Here is a 17,815-nt window from a genome sequence, read left to right as displayed (position 1 = left end):
AGTAAAATCCCTGACTGAGCTATATTACAAACAGAAGATGTTTGTTTGAAATACTGGAAAGAATTCTAGTCTGCTGTTTCCACCCCTTTGTTCAACCTTTGGTATGGTAAATCAGATCAGCTCCTACACTGATGTCTGCCAATCAATAAAGAGTATTCAAGTCTGTACAATTTTTTGGCAGTTTATTATCACTTTACTGGCTGTAATTAAAATAATGAGCAATCAAATAGTAATCTAAGTATTGTAAATATTGAAACACACAACTTTTTTTAAAAACTTCAACAGCTTTTTACAGACCTAAACATCCAAATATACTGTAGGTACTTCCAGAAAGCAGCAAGTGTATCACAAAGTTTCACAAGTTGGTTTATTCTACTTTTCACTCCTAGTTTTGCTGAGTTGACTCTAACCATCTCATCACCAGTGAAAGATCAATTCCCATCTTCAGAGCTCCTGCAATTCTATTTCCCAGAACAGTAAAGAAGCATGAAAATATTTGATAGACATTTCAGAATACTTGAGGTTTATTTTCTAAATTCCTTTTTAGCAATTTATAATCCTCATATAAAAGTGTTACCATCCTAAATACTTCAGAATGAGAGAAAAGTTCAAAACAAATTAAAGCATTATCTTAGATTCCTCCTTTCCTCTCCTCTTTAAAAACAAGTAATTCTTAAGACTTCTTAGGATCAAATACTTACATACTACAAATGCTTCAACTACAAAAGGTTCAGCTATCCTATTTAAAATACTCTTCATTTATTCAAAAAATGAAAAGGTATTTATTAAAATATATGTTCAAACTTGAATTTAAAGCACTTGGGAATTAGACAAATTTTAATCACAGAAAGAAAAACTTAATAAATGTTTGAGACTCAGCATAGTTGGTCCTGCAATTTCCCTGTAGCAATGTACACACTGAGAATGAAAAACAAGGAATGTAAATTTATGAGTAATTCTAGTAATACAATGAGATACTTACTCATTATTTTAAATTACAACATGCAAGGACATTTACAAAACAGTCTGCAAATTCTCTTTTCCAGCTTCTCCAGAATAGGAGTGAAACAATATAAGCTATAATTTAAGATTTAGTTACTACATATATATATATTCTTGATTCGTTTTTAATACACTAAAGAGATTCTGCTGTGACATAAAAAGTAACAAAAAAAAAAGGCAAAGTGAACAACAAAGTAATACTACCTACATAGTATTTTGGTTAACGTTATTTTATATCAATTCTTTCTACAGAGTAGTCAAACTACTTCAAAAGTAGCACAAGAATTTCTGCATATCATTTCTTTGTGTATTATTTACCTATTGTTTTCTAGTAAATGTTAATGAATATCACAAATTTACTACTACAACAGAGCCATTGTTTGGAACAAGCCAGAAAGGAATGCAAAATACAGTGTAGTGGACTTAATGGGAACTCAAATTTTCAAGCAACAGTACCACTTAGATCACTCTAGAGAACAGTCTGTAATAATGAGCAAGATCAACAGGACACACTAGCCCTCAACAGCATACAAAATAAAAAGCCCAGATCCATTTCTGAACTTGAATAGAGTGCTAAGAAAACGTGCGTGATTCTAGGGGAAGATACTAGATATTCCACTGATTTATCTTTAAAATGTCTTGGGTAAGTGGTTCCACCTGTTTGGATACCTGGAAACATGTTTTTGTCTGTGGAAATTTCAAAGTAAAGGAGGTGGGGGAAAGAGATCTTAGAAGCTTTAGTAGCTTCTCTGGGCATAAATCAGTTTTAATTTAGGAACAACCAAACGAATCCCAGTCTCTGCCATGCTAATGTAGCACATTCCACATAGCCTTGCTTTCGATTTCAGAACCACATGAAGTACTGCCACGTTTCCATGGGCTGTTTTGGCAACAAAAAGCCGACAGTTCTTCAAATCATCCAAAAGGAAGTTTTCAAGAATTTGACCCTGAGAAAGAGGCAGACAAAAAGAACCAGATTTGAGAGTACAAAACATTTTTCATTGCCATGGAAAAGCTTAAGAATTTATCTGCCAATCAGCCATTGAAAACAATCTGCGAAATAGTCTTATTAAACCTTTGGATTAATAAACAGTTCAAACTGTACAGTCAAAACAACATTGAAGTATTTCCCCATCAAAAGTTTCTTTTTCTTAAAATAGCGAGCAAATGCATTTCCATCAATACGCTTTTGAAGCAAATCTGTTGTTAAAAAAAAATAAGTCTTTTGTGTACAAATTTGCAATAGATAAAACCTTAAATAAAAAAAAAATACAGTCATTATTGGGTGCCTGCTTTAACTAAAAGTTCATTTGACCAATTTCATCAGACTATTTCTGCAGGTGGGCCTCTCAAGATCCAACTTAATTAGATCTAACAAAACACTCGGGCTGTAAGGAATGAAAGAAAAGTTACTGTTTTTCCAGCGTCACTTGGTTGTCTGTCCAGACACACCATGAGATAACTCAAAATAAATACATCATCCCTAAAATTGTAGGCAGAATTATCCTTATGGACAAAAACCAGATAAATCTAATCAGCAAGTTTTTAGGCACAGATTTCAGGTGGAACAGTAAATACAGCCATTTTCTTCAAGAGTCTCATTTGGCTTACTACACGTGACTAAGACTATGCTGGGAGGACACTAAGATTTTCTCATTAAATCTCATCTTTGGGGAGATAGGAGGGGAGAAACCCAAAAAAAGAAAACCAAGGGCCTCAAACACTTCCAGAAGTGCACACCACTAAAGGGTACAAACAGCGAGAGAGGAACCTGCTCCATGCACCTGAATTCCCACCCACCTCTCCTGGAGATGCAGCCATGCGTGTGGCTGAACAAGAAGGTATGCAAATGCTGGGCTTTTATTGCACAAGTAGTAAGTGCAAAATTATATAACAGTAGGTCAACAGCTTTGGAAATTAAGAAGAAAATTCTTTAAAAACTCCACTTTCAGAGAAAACAACTCCATTCATGTGGAAGCATGAACATAATGAACTCCCAAATGCTTTAGTGATATAGTCATGAATAAACTCATGAGGGCTGAATAAGCATTTACACAAATGCACTTAGAGAGTTCATAAAATAGCAGGCCACACCAGATTAAAAAACCCACAGGATGAAAATGCTCCAGAGCTGTGTCTCGTATCTTTAAAGCCAAATTGCAGAATAGGAAAAGCTGGCACGTTCTAAAGAGAGATTTTTCAAAAGCAACGAAAACCGAAACACAAATCACACCGACTCATTGACTGGTGCTCCTAAACAGCTGCATACTAATGTCCTTGCATACATTAGAAAGTATTAAAGAACACTTTGAAATGAACAGACAACTTGAATTTTAGCAAACTAACCGACAGCATGTAGCACTTGCAGCTTCATATTGGAAAGACGTTAAACACGCTAATTATTGCTGGCAGTTAACCGCTCAAGAACACATATGCCATACAAACAAAAAATGTTGAGTTGAAGTTATATCCCTTTCATTAAAAATCACGATTTAAAAAAAGTGAGAGGTACTGAAACTTTTCATGGTTGTCCTATTCTATTCTTAGGTTCATATTAAAAAGAAACTGGAAGAGAGAGCTCAAAAGGTCATCTGGCCTGCTCCTTCCCCAAGCCCGGATCATCTATACTTCTCTCATTCCTGATAGAAGTTGTCTAAACTGGAGCTTAAGGTCTCAGATAACAGACTGTGTAGGATTTCCAGGCAGCTGATCCCAGAGTTTCTGTATCATTATGCTTTAAAAAAAATCTGTTGGTTTGATTTCACTGAAGTTCAACCTGCCTGACTCTCTCTTGCTAGGACTTAAGTTACTATTTCTTGTACTCTCCACCATGACTCTACAAAAACTTCTAGCACACCTGCACACTGTTATGTAATAAGCTGTACTACCCTTAGTAACCTTCTCTTCAGATTAAACTCTAATTAGTCCTTTTTTTCCCCCTTCCAAGTCAGGTTTTCCAAGATTTAGGTCTATGTGACAATTTTATACAATTTAATTTAAAATTTAATACAATTTCATACAATTTTATATCTTGCTATTTGCATTTAAATCCAGAGCATAATGGAGTACCTTGAAATAAAAAAAAAAAAATTAAAAAAAATCTTCAAAGAATCCTAGAACAACCCTATACCAAACAAACATTTTAAAGAGCCAAACATGAGAGATTAAGGGGTTTCTTTGTTCTCAATATTTTAGACAGCCTCAACATCACCACAGATGAAATAATACATCACAATTTTATCAGTAACTGTCACGGATAAAATCTTGAGCAAAGTGACAAGCCAAATGCTTTTTCTCATACCACTATGACACGGGCAAGCACGCTCTTACTTTCATTGCTCACCTTCCCTCATCCTGAAGTACTCGTATTGATGGAAACCAAGTACCTATGAACAGTCTGTCAGAAGTGACCAACCACCCGTACCACTGCCGTTCCACAATTCACACCTGGTGTGGAGCTCACACGTCCCTCTCAATAGCCCTATTAGTCTATGTCACTTCACAGAAAGACATTTCTTCAATTACAGATTAGTTTCCTTAATTTTGTCTGAATATTAAAAATGCAATATTACAGAAACACTTGACCCAAATAAAAGCCAAAAGCAGCTGCTATTTTTAACATAATTCTTCCAGAAATCCATCATACAGAAATACAAAAAGCTACAAAGTTTCTTTAAAGCAAAAACTTTTTTTTGTAGATAAAATAAACAATTTTAGGTCATCAAAATTAAAATCTGATCTCTAAATAATAGGTTGAAGTATTGCCTGTTCTAGCTGAGAAAATTACTTTATGTCAGACAGACTTCCACTAAAAACAACTTGCTTTAACACCTCAGTTGATTTCTTACCAATATTAAAGCCTTATATTTTCGGACACTAACAGGCAATACCAGAAAACCCATCAGACGGCAAAATGCACAATTTCTGGTTGTTTAAAAAGAAAAAAAAAAATAGTAAAATTAAACTGAGAAGAGATACAAAGGAATTCGACAGGCATGATCTTAATTTTGTCCTAGTGATTGATTGGCCCTACCACAACTTACAACACAATGTTTTCAGATCACCAAGATTATCCCCTCCTGATTCCAAAGGAAGTTCAAGGAAGAAACAGTGTGCCGTTTAAGAGGAATGAGCCATTACAGTAACAGTGATACGTTTTAATACCAAACAGATGTTAACAATGTTTTATATTGTTTGGCAGTGTTTTACTGTGCTGTAAAGCTGACTAAGACCTAAGACAGAGGTGGTAGTTATTGCCTTACCTTTCAGGTCTACATCATCTCTGTCATTCATCAACCATAATCCAAATCCATTAAAACCATACAAAATACACAGAAAGCTAGAAATACCATATAAATGCGACTATTAAGTTAACCTATGACTTGATCAGCATCAGATACAACAATATTTTTATATGACAAATTGAATCCAGAACAAAGAACTTTTATGTCATCTTTAAATCACAGATTTTGTTACTGCTATCTTGAAGTACAGAGATCTAAACCTCATAAAAGCAGCAACCACTTCAGCCAGGAGCTGTAAGTCCCTTCTGGGGTATCAGAGTCTTGTTTTAACAAAAACTTTTGGAACATCTGAGGGCTCACCTGATTTTTTTCAGTGACCAAAGAAGAATCTAAGGATCTTCAGCAGCAATTCCTCACCAAAAAAGCATTTTTCCCCCACAGAAGCATACATCCACCTAAACTGCATGCCCACAATCAACCATCTTCCTAAATTTGATCTCGAATTAGAACTAAATGTAATGGCTGTTTCAATGTTACAAAATCAAGTACGAACCTTATCCTCCAAGACCAGGTGGGAGAGGGAACAAATTCCCTTTCTCCTCCTCCTGTTTCAGAGCTCACTCGGACACTTAAAGCAAAAAGTTACGTGGCTTATTAATTAATATCATAGTATAATTCTTAACACAACCCATATGGATGCAATGAACCACAACGAAGATGGTCTACATCTGAAACATGGAGAATTGAGAACTGACAGCATCCTTTTTTTTGGTTATTCTGCTTTTATATGTGAAGTATATTACAGAGTTGTAAAGCTGACTAACTTCAGTCTTCTTTCTATCCCCTTTCCTCCCTCCAACACTGCTAAATTAAGAATATTTTTTAAAAATGGCTCAACACCAATTTTTTCTTTAACACCATATTTAGTTTGACAAATGGCAGCCACAAAAACAAGGTGATCCTTTCACACTTCCTCCTGCTCTATAATCTAAGTAACTCTATCATATCCTCTCAAGGGACTTGCAAATATGAAAGAACCATCAAGAACAAGAGAAAAGTAATGCAAAGAATGAATAGTGAAGACTTCTCACTGGGGAGGACATGTTGCACCAACTCTTACTATTTGAACACATAATAGTATTTCCAGCCTCAGACAATGAATTTTCTGCTCTGCTTCAGTAAGTATTAGGTCTTAGCAAGCAATCCATCCACACACCACATGGAAGGGAGAAGATGAAGACTGTAAAGTTTAGAGCTCCAGCACTAAGAGAAGTTGGTGAAAAGCTGTCAAATGTTTTCTCTAGAGAAAAGAAAGGACCATATAAATCATAAGGTGACTACAAAACTTGCTATAGGACACTTTGTGCTCTGAAGAAGCAAGAAAGATCCATCGAAACATTCCTCTCTAAGCCTCTACAGGGTACATAAGACATTGACGAGGCTGAACCTTCTTTTTTACTAGTATGACAAAGAGAAAGGTAGATATTTTTGAGACTACAGCTTATCATCATCTTACCTGCACTCTCTCATTTACCCATGACAGACAGCCTCTCATATCCATTGCCGTAATTCCAAGCATCACTGTGATTCATCTACATCACACATGAGGCTTGCAGAGAACTTTCTGTTAATAGTCACAGTCACTTAACTACTGCTTGTGTGAACCCATCTTCTGTTTCCTGTTTCATACTCTGACAGGCTCTTCAGGGATATATATATTTTTTTTTTCAGATTGACAGTGTCCAGCAGAACAGAAAATGGTCTATAACTAGTTTAATAAGGCACTATAATCAGGCCAAATATATATTCTGCAGAGATTAATCTCACTCAGGATTTAGCACACATCTCTGAAAACAGAAAACTCTCAAGATCCTTTTTAGATTGTACCACAGCCTCTGAAAATTCAAACAATGAAAGCTTTTGGCCTGTCAATTCAAATTCCAGATTCTTGTTGTATCTGGGTTTCGCAACTGGCAATATGACAAATTCTTTTCCCACACCATAACTGTAGCAGAAATTTCCCCTGATGCTTACTTAGCATAACGTTCCTAATTACTCAAGAGTCAATGCTGAAGAGGGAAGCCTTCATCACAAAGTCTGCTCTGGGACATGCGACTGCCAATTGCCATGTCACGTTTGTATTTGACAACGTGAAATATTTTTTGTTGAATGGAACAATGTTTATTTTGGTAGTAAGACTAAAAACGGACAGAATGTTTGTTTATTCTGCTGACAAGATGCACCCATAAAGCTTAAGGGATACATCAGCATTTGACAATAAAAAATTGCTGGAAACTATCTTCTTTGATACATCAACTATTTGTTAGAACCCCATATATTACTCATTCTGTATATATACCAGTTTCATTACACATAATGGTTTTATCAAAGAACTGCGTTCTTCCTTAGAGAATTAGCACACACATAATGAAAGACAGTTTCTTTGTTACTATACAGTGATAGTTAATGTGGCGATATTTTATTTCATTTAAAATTTAAATTGTATTTAATTTCAATTTAATCTTGAGTTAACTATGCTATCCAGAGGTATGTGTCCTGGTTTCAGCTGGGATGGAGATAATTTTCTTCCCAGTAGCTGCTGTGTTTTGGACAGTATGCATCCAGATGTTAAGCACCTAACAAAAATGAAATGTTGAATTATAATCCAGTGTTTTATCCTACTGTTTTTATAAGACGTATTTTTACTGTCAGTCTTGACATCAGTGTGAACACCAATTTGAAAAAAAAATACTGAATCAGGCTGCAAATTGTGTAAAACTTTCATGGTAGTGAAACTAAATAATGCAGTTATTAGTATAAAAGATATATGGATTATTTTGACAAGTGGCTGGGCATAACATTATTTCTAAATTAAAATTTTACTACAGTCCTAAGCTGATTAAATATATAACATTTTTTGCTAGGAAAGTGCACCAAGTCTAAGCCAGAACTCTACAAATACCTCTTTAAAAATCATATTAAAATTATTTGATCTTTATAATACCTTTTGTTTACATCATGCCTTTTAATTTCAAGGCTCTAAAGCACATGCAAAAACTGCTAATAGCAAAAAAAAAAGCTAATTTAAGAGCAAAACACATCACCAGATAGGTTTCTTACTGTAGGCTAACTTCTCAAGACGATAGGACAAATTAATATCTGCACTGCATATTTTTAGCCACTTTGCAGTTAATAGTCTGCTTTGGATGTTTTTATTGCATATTCAATGGTTACTATTTGCAACGATAGTGACTGTCATTTTAAATTAGCATTGGGTAACAGCCTACTAACATAAAAGACTTGCTGTACTTACAGTAAGTAACTGTTGGCTCAAAAAAAGCCTTCATAGCAACTTCAGAGATACATTGGCTTCATGGACTTCAGCATATACACAGAATAACTTCTTCCAGAACTGCACAAACTCGATTACTGCCAACTAAGACTGATTTTCTAAGCATGCTGAAACTACAGCCGGTATACTCTCAGAAATTAGTGCTTGTACCTCTAAAAAAAGTCCCCTGTGAATCCATTAACAAAGATGGTAAATAATAACATGCTTTAGTAATTAAAGTAAAATTATGAAATCAAAACAACACCTTTCAGAAAACAAAGTTATCCCAGACTGAACATTATAGTTAAGACTCTACACAAAACCCTTCACAAAGCTATTAAAAGTATCATGAAGGAAAGGTACTGTAACTTCAAGGAAGAGTTGAAAAATTGACACTGGAAATTAAAGTAGTTACTGTTCCATGTCTAGATCATTTATTCTTAAATATTAATTTCAAATTATGACATTTTCAGAATTCACAGTAAATAACATTATGGAAATGGCTGTCACTCAGAGAAGTGGCTTCCTGAAAATGACACCAGTCCAACGGTTTATACTACTCCCAAAACATACAGCAGAAATATATAGCATGGTGCTCTGCACACTTCAACTTCACCTTTCAAGTGTCACAATATGTCATCGCCACATCTCAAAACACTAGAAAATATTTTGGACTCTACTCCCATCAATATAATTTGAGGATCTCCAGCTGACAACACTCTTATCTGATTCATCATTATTATGAAGATGGAAAAATGCCTACAAAATTGAGAGAGAAAACAGCTGACAAAAAGTTGCTTCTTAAGACAGAAACAAACAAACACACTGAGGAACTTTCAAGACTGTACTCAATTTCCATTAGAACCTGCTGCCCATATGCTAGGAGAAGGGTCAGTTTAGCATTTTATCCTATATACCCCTATACCCAGAAAACATCTGCTTACATCTTCGGGCTTTCTAACAGACTATCCCTAGACAGATCTGGACAATCACAATCGATGAATCACCTCAAGACTAGACTTTCCTTACCTAATTCAGACATTGCTCCATCTAGAAACACATCCAAAGGAACAGACAATCTTACTGCTGTTTCTGGGAAACTTGTGACTGGCAGGCAAAGCTATCACCAATGGGCTCTAAATCAGAAAAAAAAAAAAAAAAAACCACAAAACAAACCACACTACTGTAAGGTAAAACACTATCAACCAACCATAAACACTGAAAAATAATGAGGAGCAGAGGCAAACATAGTCAAATACAGAACAAATAGTTGAAAATCAAATGCAAGCATTCAAAACTTAAATGGCATTAAAGAGTGCTGAAAATATCTGCCATACTCCTCTATGTATCTTCCAATTTGCCGTACAATGCTAATGAGAAACTTGAAACTATCTATTCTTACAACTTGTAGAAACTTACAACTACTGCTAACTTCTTGTCCTCTATAGGTTTATACTGCTTCCCTCCAGTCACAAGGAGGGGCAGGCAATCTTTTCCATACATCCGCAGGTTAAGCCCTCCCTTCACTGGGTGGGCAGAGATGATCAAGTTAATAGCAATGTGACACACATTTAATTAAGTCTTATTCAAAATAAGTACCGATAAGGTGCAAAACCCTTGATGCACAATCAGGATGTAAGTATGTTTATTTTTATATAGTCACAAAGTTAAATTTTGAATTCTGCCTATAGCGATGAATATATCACCTTGCTTTTGACATCTTCACCAGTCTAACAATGTAGGGCTGAAAGTAATACCGTGTATCTTAAACAGATTAAAGGATTTTATCTGCTCAACTGTTATGGTGCAATGACTCTACCACAACCTTTTCTTTCTTCAAGCTGACTTCCCAGGAGGTAAAAATCTGCAAAATCAATTTCCTGTCCCACAGTTATTGAGTAGAATGGGAAATGGCCATTTTTTTCTCCAGAGGATCTTTCCTAGATACTTTGATCCTAAAAGTAAACAAGATCTTTTCTTTAATTTCTGTGCCAGCATTTGGGGAAACACACCAACCCGTGCACAACAACGTAACAAATCCCTTTGACTATGTCCCACAGCCACCTTCTCTCTCAACTCACATTGAAGGATATAATGAACTTTGTTTTACATATCTATTTGTACCAGAGGAATACTAACTGCATTAGATTCAATTCACATCCCTTACACAGAGAAATCAGAATGACTATGACACAGGTATCACTCCCTCACTGCAGAAATAGAGTGTGAACGAGTGGATGTTCAAAAAAAGATACTATGCTTTCAAGTACTTAGAATAATATATTCTTTAAATATCAACTTCTATCTCTACTTGTCTGTCACACCACAGCATAAACAAAGTACCAAAAAAGAAGAGGGCATACACATACATTTGACAATTTAAGAGGAGATATAAGAAAATGTCATGCCATACTCTTTCTGGAGGGACATCAAAAAGCAAAGCAAATTATGAAAGAGCTACAAAAGAAGGGCATGCAAAAGCTTTCAAATCGTCATTATTTCCTTGCAAAACGCAGGGAAGATATATCAATTTGCACATGCATTACCAGGTCACACCATTTTTACAGTTAACTTCCCTCTACAAAACCTAAGCACAGTTATCTGAGAAAGGTAGAGAAACACATAAACAGTGTAATGAAATAATGATTTCCACAGAAATCCCACCTAATCTTTACTGTTCTGAAGGGAAACTATCATATAGTTAATGCTCTAAGATTTACCAAGCTAACAAATGACATAATTTACCAGATAGAGCATGTACTCAGTTTCTCAAAGCTACAAGAATCCTCCACACACACACTTCTTACTGAGAAAGATAAACAGAAGCTGTTTGGATAAAAAAAAAAAAACTTTTATTTATCCTATTATTTATGTGCTAAGACATATTCCAGGCACTGTGTAGACAGAAAATACCATTGTATAAACAAATTTTCCAAACCAAGCCATATTGGCTTGTTCTCCAGATGAAGAAAAATATTCCTGTCAAATGGAAAACTGTTGGAAAAAATTGTTTTTAAGATTCTCAAGTTCCTTTTAGAATAAAATCTTCTCCTTTGAAAAACAAAATAAAAGTATATTTTAAAAAGTGTTTGTGGCTGTGTCAGCTATATGCAAGAGTGGAAAACAGTAAATGGCCATTTTCAGGAACAAAATACTGACCATGCTATCTACAAAGATAAAGATAGAAGTAGATAATTGACGCAGGGTAACACATGAAGGAAACTGTGGAAATTTAAGATGCAATTTGTACTCCAGACTACAATTTCTTAAATTTTACCATCAAATTTAATATTTAACTGCTCCTGTCTGGCAACTGATTAAACTGATCAGTCCTTGACAAGTCACAAATGATAAGCCTTATTGTGAATTGCCTGACAGTCCACTCTAATTCTTCCTAAACTTTATTTCACTCTTTTTCAGCATTAGGCTATCCCATATAACCTACATTGTACCTGAAACCAATTTACTTAGCTTTGTATGATGTGTAAATGGAACGAGAATCATCTCTCAAAGATCTTAGAACACTTCAGACTTCACATTGCATTGGAGAATTTCCATGACCACGCACAAAAAGAACAAGATAAATACCGTAAACTTTAATCCTGAAAACCCTTATTCACTTCTGTAGACCCAGTGACTTAAGTGAAACTATTCAGCTGTTCGAGTCTGAGCACAAACATAGCTGTTTGCACGGCAATTCTCAATGTTGCATTTCTTATTTTTGCAATCTACAAATATAATCGAGAAGGCCAGAGGTTCCCCAGTACTAATGCAAATAGTCTCACTGGGGAAATGGAGAGATTTTTTTTTTTTCAACATCCTAAGATGCTGCTGAACCTACACTTCTGGCTGAATCCGAGCAGAACAGCTGAACAAGTCAATGAAGGCCCATCTTTTGTTTGAAATTTTAAAACAGAGATTGATAAACTGACAATACTCAGTCAGTAACAAGGTACTAACCAGCCAGCTGATATTCAGCTACGTAAAACACTTCTAAACTAGCCATAACAGTCTGGAAATACCTCATCAGTATTATCCCTAAGCTTTTTTTCCGGAAACACTTTATTATCAAATCACTAGTGATTTCTTTTTTAATGTTTAATGACTTTTGATGCAAATATTACATGACTATCCACCATGCATCGGTCATGTGTGCTGCTGTAAGACAAAATATTGCTTGTCTCGAAATTCCGTGAGTAGATATTGAAGTACTTTTAAAAGGAATTATCATTATACCCCTTCTGTAGATGGCAAACAGAAACAGAAAGGTGAGTTGACTTGCCCTAATCCAATAGCAAAGCAGGGAAAACACTATTTGCTCTCATTCCACTATCCATTAGGTTGTACAGCGTCCTGTGCCTGAAATACTAGGTATATCGCTCTTAAATATAGTACATCCTAATAAAGAAGGATGATAAAACAATTTCAAAATGCATTGAACAACAAAATGAGTTGTCACACATCAATAGCTATATCTGATTTTTGCTCTAGTTTATGGAAACTTTCTGCTTCCATCTAAAACCAGCAATCTTTATTTATATAAAAAAATTCCTCTGAAATAATAATCCATTATTAATGCAATAACAATGTACCATTCCATTCAAATGTCAACCTCAACAACAGGAAAAAAAAAGCAAAATATTGTCTGCTAATAGCAGGAATGGAATTCCTTTTCCTTCTCTTCCTCCCTATTAGGGCAGAATACAATTAGTGAATTTTTAATACTTTTCAAGGAATTACAATTTAAAACCAAAAATCAATAAATTTTGAGTTGATCATTTCTACTGTTAAAACAGCTTGTGACGAATGTGATTTACATTGCTGCTGTGTCTATTATTTATTATTTTGCCTGAAGTCCAAAAGTGTACATTCCATTCACAGGTTGAACCCACGCTGTTGCACCATAGTAATGAATGCAGTCTCCTAAACAGGTATCTGACATCACACACTTAAAACACTTGAGAAAGGAAAGTGTGGGATTATGACCCAGAAGCAGATAAAAGTCTTTCCTAGCAAATCCATAAACACCTTAAAAGTTTTAACATCAAGTGTCTAGACTATGCTGAACTACTATCCCCTTGGACTTCCCGTTAGACAAGTGATTTTCAACCACTATGTTGGGCAGGGAGGAGAGGAAACTCAAAACTTTTAAATATTTTATTAAAGATGTTTCTATCACATTGCCAAAATACCAGTACATTTTAACCTCTATTACTAGAAAGCTGAATGTACTCATATCCCCAAGATGTCTCTCCACATCTGTAAAGAGTACATAGTGTATGTACTATGAAGATTACACAGTGAATGTACTTTTCACTGTTACAAGGAAATGGTCCTTCTATACTGGGAATTAAACCTGACCCCTCCCCTTTCTGTTTCCTAAGTATTCCAAACAGCTAATCACTAATTAGTACCTCTGGTGGTTGTCTCAGAACATATGACTTCTATGTGCAAGCGTGACAATCCTTCCCATATCCCTCTGAGCTGATCAGCATAATCTGAAGTTCTTCCCTGAAAAGCTCAGGGTAATGCTGAACCCTCTCAACTCAAGGAAAATCACGGTCAAAGTCTCTCTGGCCACAGTTCAAACTCCCCCAATATTTACCAGTGAGAACACTAAGCTCTGATTTTATTTTCCACTTCTTACGAGCACCGTTTCTGAAGTTTAAAAAAAAAAAATCCTAAGTACATATCATATGCATGCTTAAAAATAGGAGTGCTATGCAATCCAAATAAATCAACATCGCTTAATTCTGCAAGAACCTAAAATGAGTTAATCCAGAATATCAGACTTTACCTGATTCTATGCTGTCACTTGGTAATGTAAAAATCTATGCTGGGTTCTGGTTTTGTTTTGTTGGAGTAGGAGGATTATTTTAATATGGAGAGGATTGATTTGATTCCTGTATGCATGAGCTGCTGTTGATATTCCCAAGCAGAAAGAACCCTTTCTAGAATTATCATCAATATATATTAAAAGAGAGTGTTTACTTCCACCCTGCCTCTGTTCTAAAAGCCTCCTCCGTGTTAATTCCCAGAGCAAGGCTACAGGTCTCCTGCTCAAATTTTCTCTTTAGATTTTCTAATCCTTTTCTCCTTAATCTCCATTATACAAAAAGAAATCCACATATGCATGGTGTGAGAGAAGCTAAGTAACTTTACCTCTCACCATAGTTACCACATCTGATTTAACCACTGGGCTCTGGACATTGAATCATTGTCCTTTCAGATTTAACATTTTATTTGTGTATGCCTCAATACACAAATACATTCAACAAGCAGAAAATCCTAAAAACAGACCGATTTTAATATCATTAGTACACAATTACATTTCAATTTATGCAACTGTAAGGTAACATAGCATCCACCTCTGCTATTTCTGTACTGTGTGTGTTGTTTTCCAGGATCTCAGAAGCTAAAATGTTTAAATGTTTTACTATGACTGTTATTAAAAAGATTTTCTGTCTAATTCAATTCTTTGAATGATTCGGAAACAATTTTACATTCAGATTTTCACTAGCGTGCTCAACTACTCTATTAGACTTTTTTGTTTCTCATGGTAACCGATTTTATTTGACTTAACAGAAGCTGTTCAAATATTTAAAGGCACTCCGAGATGGCAGGAGTTTATCTAGGAGCATACATGTTGTGTCACAGATATTCCTTTCCTTGCTCTCACTCCCCCCCTTTTTTTTTTTCCTTCTTCCAGAAACAGTAGCAAACAAATGAGCTCTCGCCCAGCCACATTGTACCGGGAACGTGCTCACTTCATCTGTTTATGTTAATATTCAAGTTACAATGGGCACATTTCGAAATTACAAGCCCGGTAGTTAAAACAGATGCTGCTTACGTTCCTTCATAGGCACTGAATCCCTCTGCCAGAGCCGTCAGGCACAACGCAAGAACTAAAGTATAAACATCTGCAACACCTCTCTGTTTTGTTAACATTCTTTCACGCATTTCCTTGCTAACTCAAAAAAAAAAAGGTTCAACGGTGTAAAGAAAAAAAAAAAGGCAGCGAAATTGGAAACATCTGCGAGATAGCAACGGAAAAGGGAATGAAACATGAATAAACAAAAACATGGCGAAAGTGGCCTGGGGTTGTTACACTGTCAGATCATTTTTCCAAGCCCAACATCAAGGCTTTTGTTACAACCAAAGCGGTCATTTGCATGGAGAACCAACAGGGTTTCTTCTTCTTCAGCGTTTCCCCGATCGTAACACACACTCGCTCTCCCCGGCACACACAGAGGCAAACCTCCCCTCTTGCAAACAAACAACACGGCTAAACGCACCCGCATCGCCAACCACGGAATCTACAGATCGCAACCAACCCCTCGCATACCGCATAGTTTGCTACTAAGGCGTAATTTAGGTAGAAAAATAACAGACAAACCTTTGGAGCGCTGCCCCAGCCGGAGTTCCTCTCCCTCTCCCTCTGCTCTGCTGTTGCTGACAAGATCAGGCTGAGATTAACAAGTCCATGCTACTCTGACTCCTCACTCCTCTGGCTCCTGCACACACGCCGTGGGCTTTAAATAATATCAAACTTTCGGAAAGTTAAAATTGGAATGAATTAAAGGAACGTAGAGCACAATGGCAGGAAAGGAGAAAACACTGCCCGGGCAATTATTGCAGCAGCACGCAGGGCACTGCTCTGTAGTTAAGGCTGTGTCAGCACTTTCTTTCTACACCCCCCCTCCCCATTTTTCAGGGGGTCGTAACCCAGAAAGCAAAACAAAATAATCGTTCATAGCTAAAAAAATACTCACAGGTAAGCCCCCTCCCCTTTCCATTTTCAAACATCCATTCAGAAAGTTACAGGACTCTGTGCACTTTATCAGCTCACCAAGTCCCACATGCCATTTTTAATGCAAATATAACTCTTCTTTTTTCACATGAGATTTCACAAGAGTTTGACCTATATTGTCAATTTTGCCCCCACCTCTTTTTTTTTTTATACAAGCAAATTAACAAATACTTTGACAGCTGAAAACTTTTGCATGCTTGCATAAATATAGAATAATTTCTAAATAAGTTTTACACGCCTGCATTGCCTGCAAGGTACCAGATTAGTAACCGAGATATTAAATTGTCTGCTCACACAGCTGATTCAGCACAGACAATGGCCTCTACTGAGGTCTCGACTCTAATCCATTATGGCAACTTTGTAACCTCAATTGCTGAGTGCATCTACATTTTCCCCTGATAAGGAAAGTGTCCTTACAATCATGCTAAAATAAGGAAACAAAGCATTTGATCTGCAATTACTGCTTTACAACGATGCTTTACACTGTGGCACATCAGGGCAATCTCTCCTGCTGTTGTTTAATGGCTGGGTTTTGTTTGTGGGGGCTTTTTTTTTTTGGTTGGTTGGTGGGTTTTTATACTCATGGTAATTTTCTCTCGGATACAGAAATAAAAACACTAACTTCTCCAGCCTATTTACATAAACCAGATACACTCATACACTTTTCAGTTATAAGCTTAAAGTTACAATACAAAAAAAAAGAACTATACAGTCATATTATTACTTCCTTTTAAAGTAAAAATATGTACAAGAAAGTAAGTTTTGCCTCTTTTGACTCACATGGAATAGCCAAGACAACAGGCAGCTCATTAGCTCATTTGATCTTTACAAAACTCAGTGTATCAACACTTCTCATCAGAAGGTGTGTCTCTGCTCTCTATGAATTTCTGACTCCCCAGTATTGTTTCATACGTGTTATATAAAAATCAAGTAGCATCCATTAAAATGGAGCAATCCATTAAAAAAGCTCGGTTGCTGTGAATAACTCAGTAAAGCAACAAATTCCCCAGCAGGAATTATTTAATCCTCATTATCATCTAAAAGTCATAACACTTACTGAATATCTATCTCAAGGTATCTGATATCAGTACAGGTCATCTCACATTTCTGTCTTGCAAGCACAGCTGCCTGGGGTATTTTGAGGACAACCTGCTTTGATATTAACACCTTATTCTGTCAATGCTGTGCACAGTAGTTGTTAAAAAAATACCAAAATTTCTCCCATTATTCCAAGGAAAAAAGTTAACACATATTAAAGGTAAAGTCCTAAATATTTCGCAAACACCATAACTCATCAGAAGAATATAGCGAAGGTTTTTACTTCTCCATGGCAAGATGGACAGCACAATCACCACCCATCTGCTCAGGGGAAGAGAGCTCTTCTGGCCAGTGGGGCAACCTGTGCTCCCTCCTGATCCAACATCCGAC

General features: G+C 36.0%; 1 protein-coding gene across 2 annotated transcripts in view; it reads right to left on the bottom strand.

Annotated features, from left to right (window-relative positions):
* CTBP1 (C-terminal binding protein 1) overlaps positions 1-16,105 on the bottom strand; it is a 238,774-nt gene extending 222,669 nt beyond the window's left edge. The window contains exon 1 of one of the 2 annotated variants that reach the window (XM_086747832.1): positions 15,974-16,105. The gene's annotated coding sequence lies outside the window, so the exon portion shown is untranslated. The remainder of the gene's footprint in view (positions 1-15,973) is intronic. The other variant, XM_086747831.1, reaches the window with a different exon arrangement.
* Between the last annotated feature and the right edge of the window lie 1,710 nt (positions 16,106-17,815).

This window comes from Chlamydotis macqueenii, chromosome 4 (assembly GCF_036417535.1).
Source record: "Chlamydotis macqueenii isolate bChlMac1 chromosome 4, bChlMac1.mat, whole genome shotgun sequence".
Classification (NCBI taxonomy): Eukaryota; Metazoa; Chordata; class Aves; order Otidiformes; family Otididae; genus Chlamydotis; species Chlamydotis macqueenii.
Note: the sequence above shows the minus strand (reverse complement) of the source record. Positions and strands in the feature narration are given on the sequence as shown.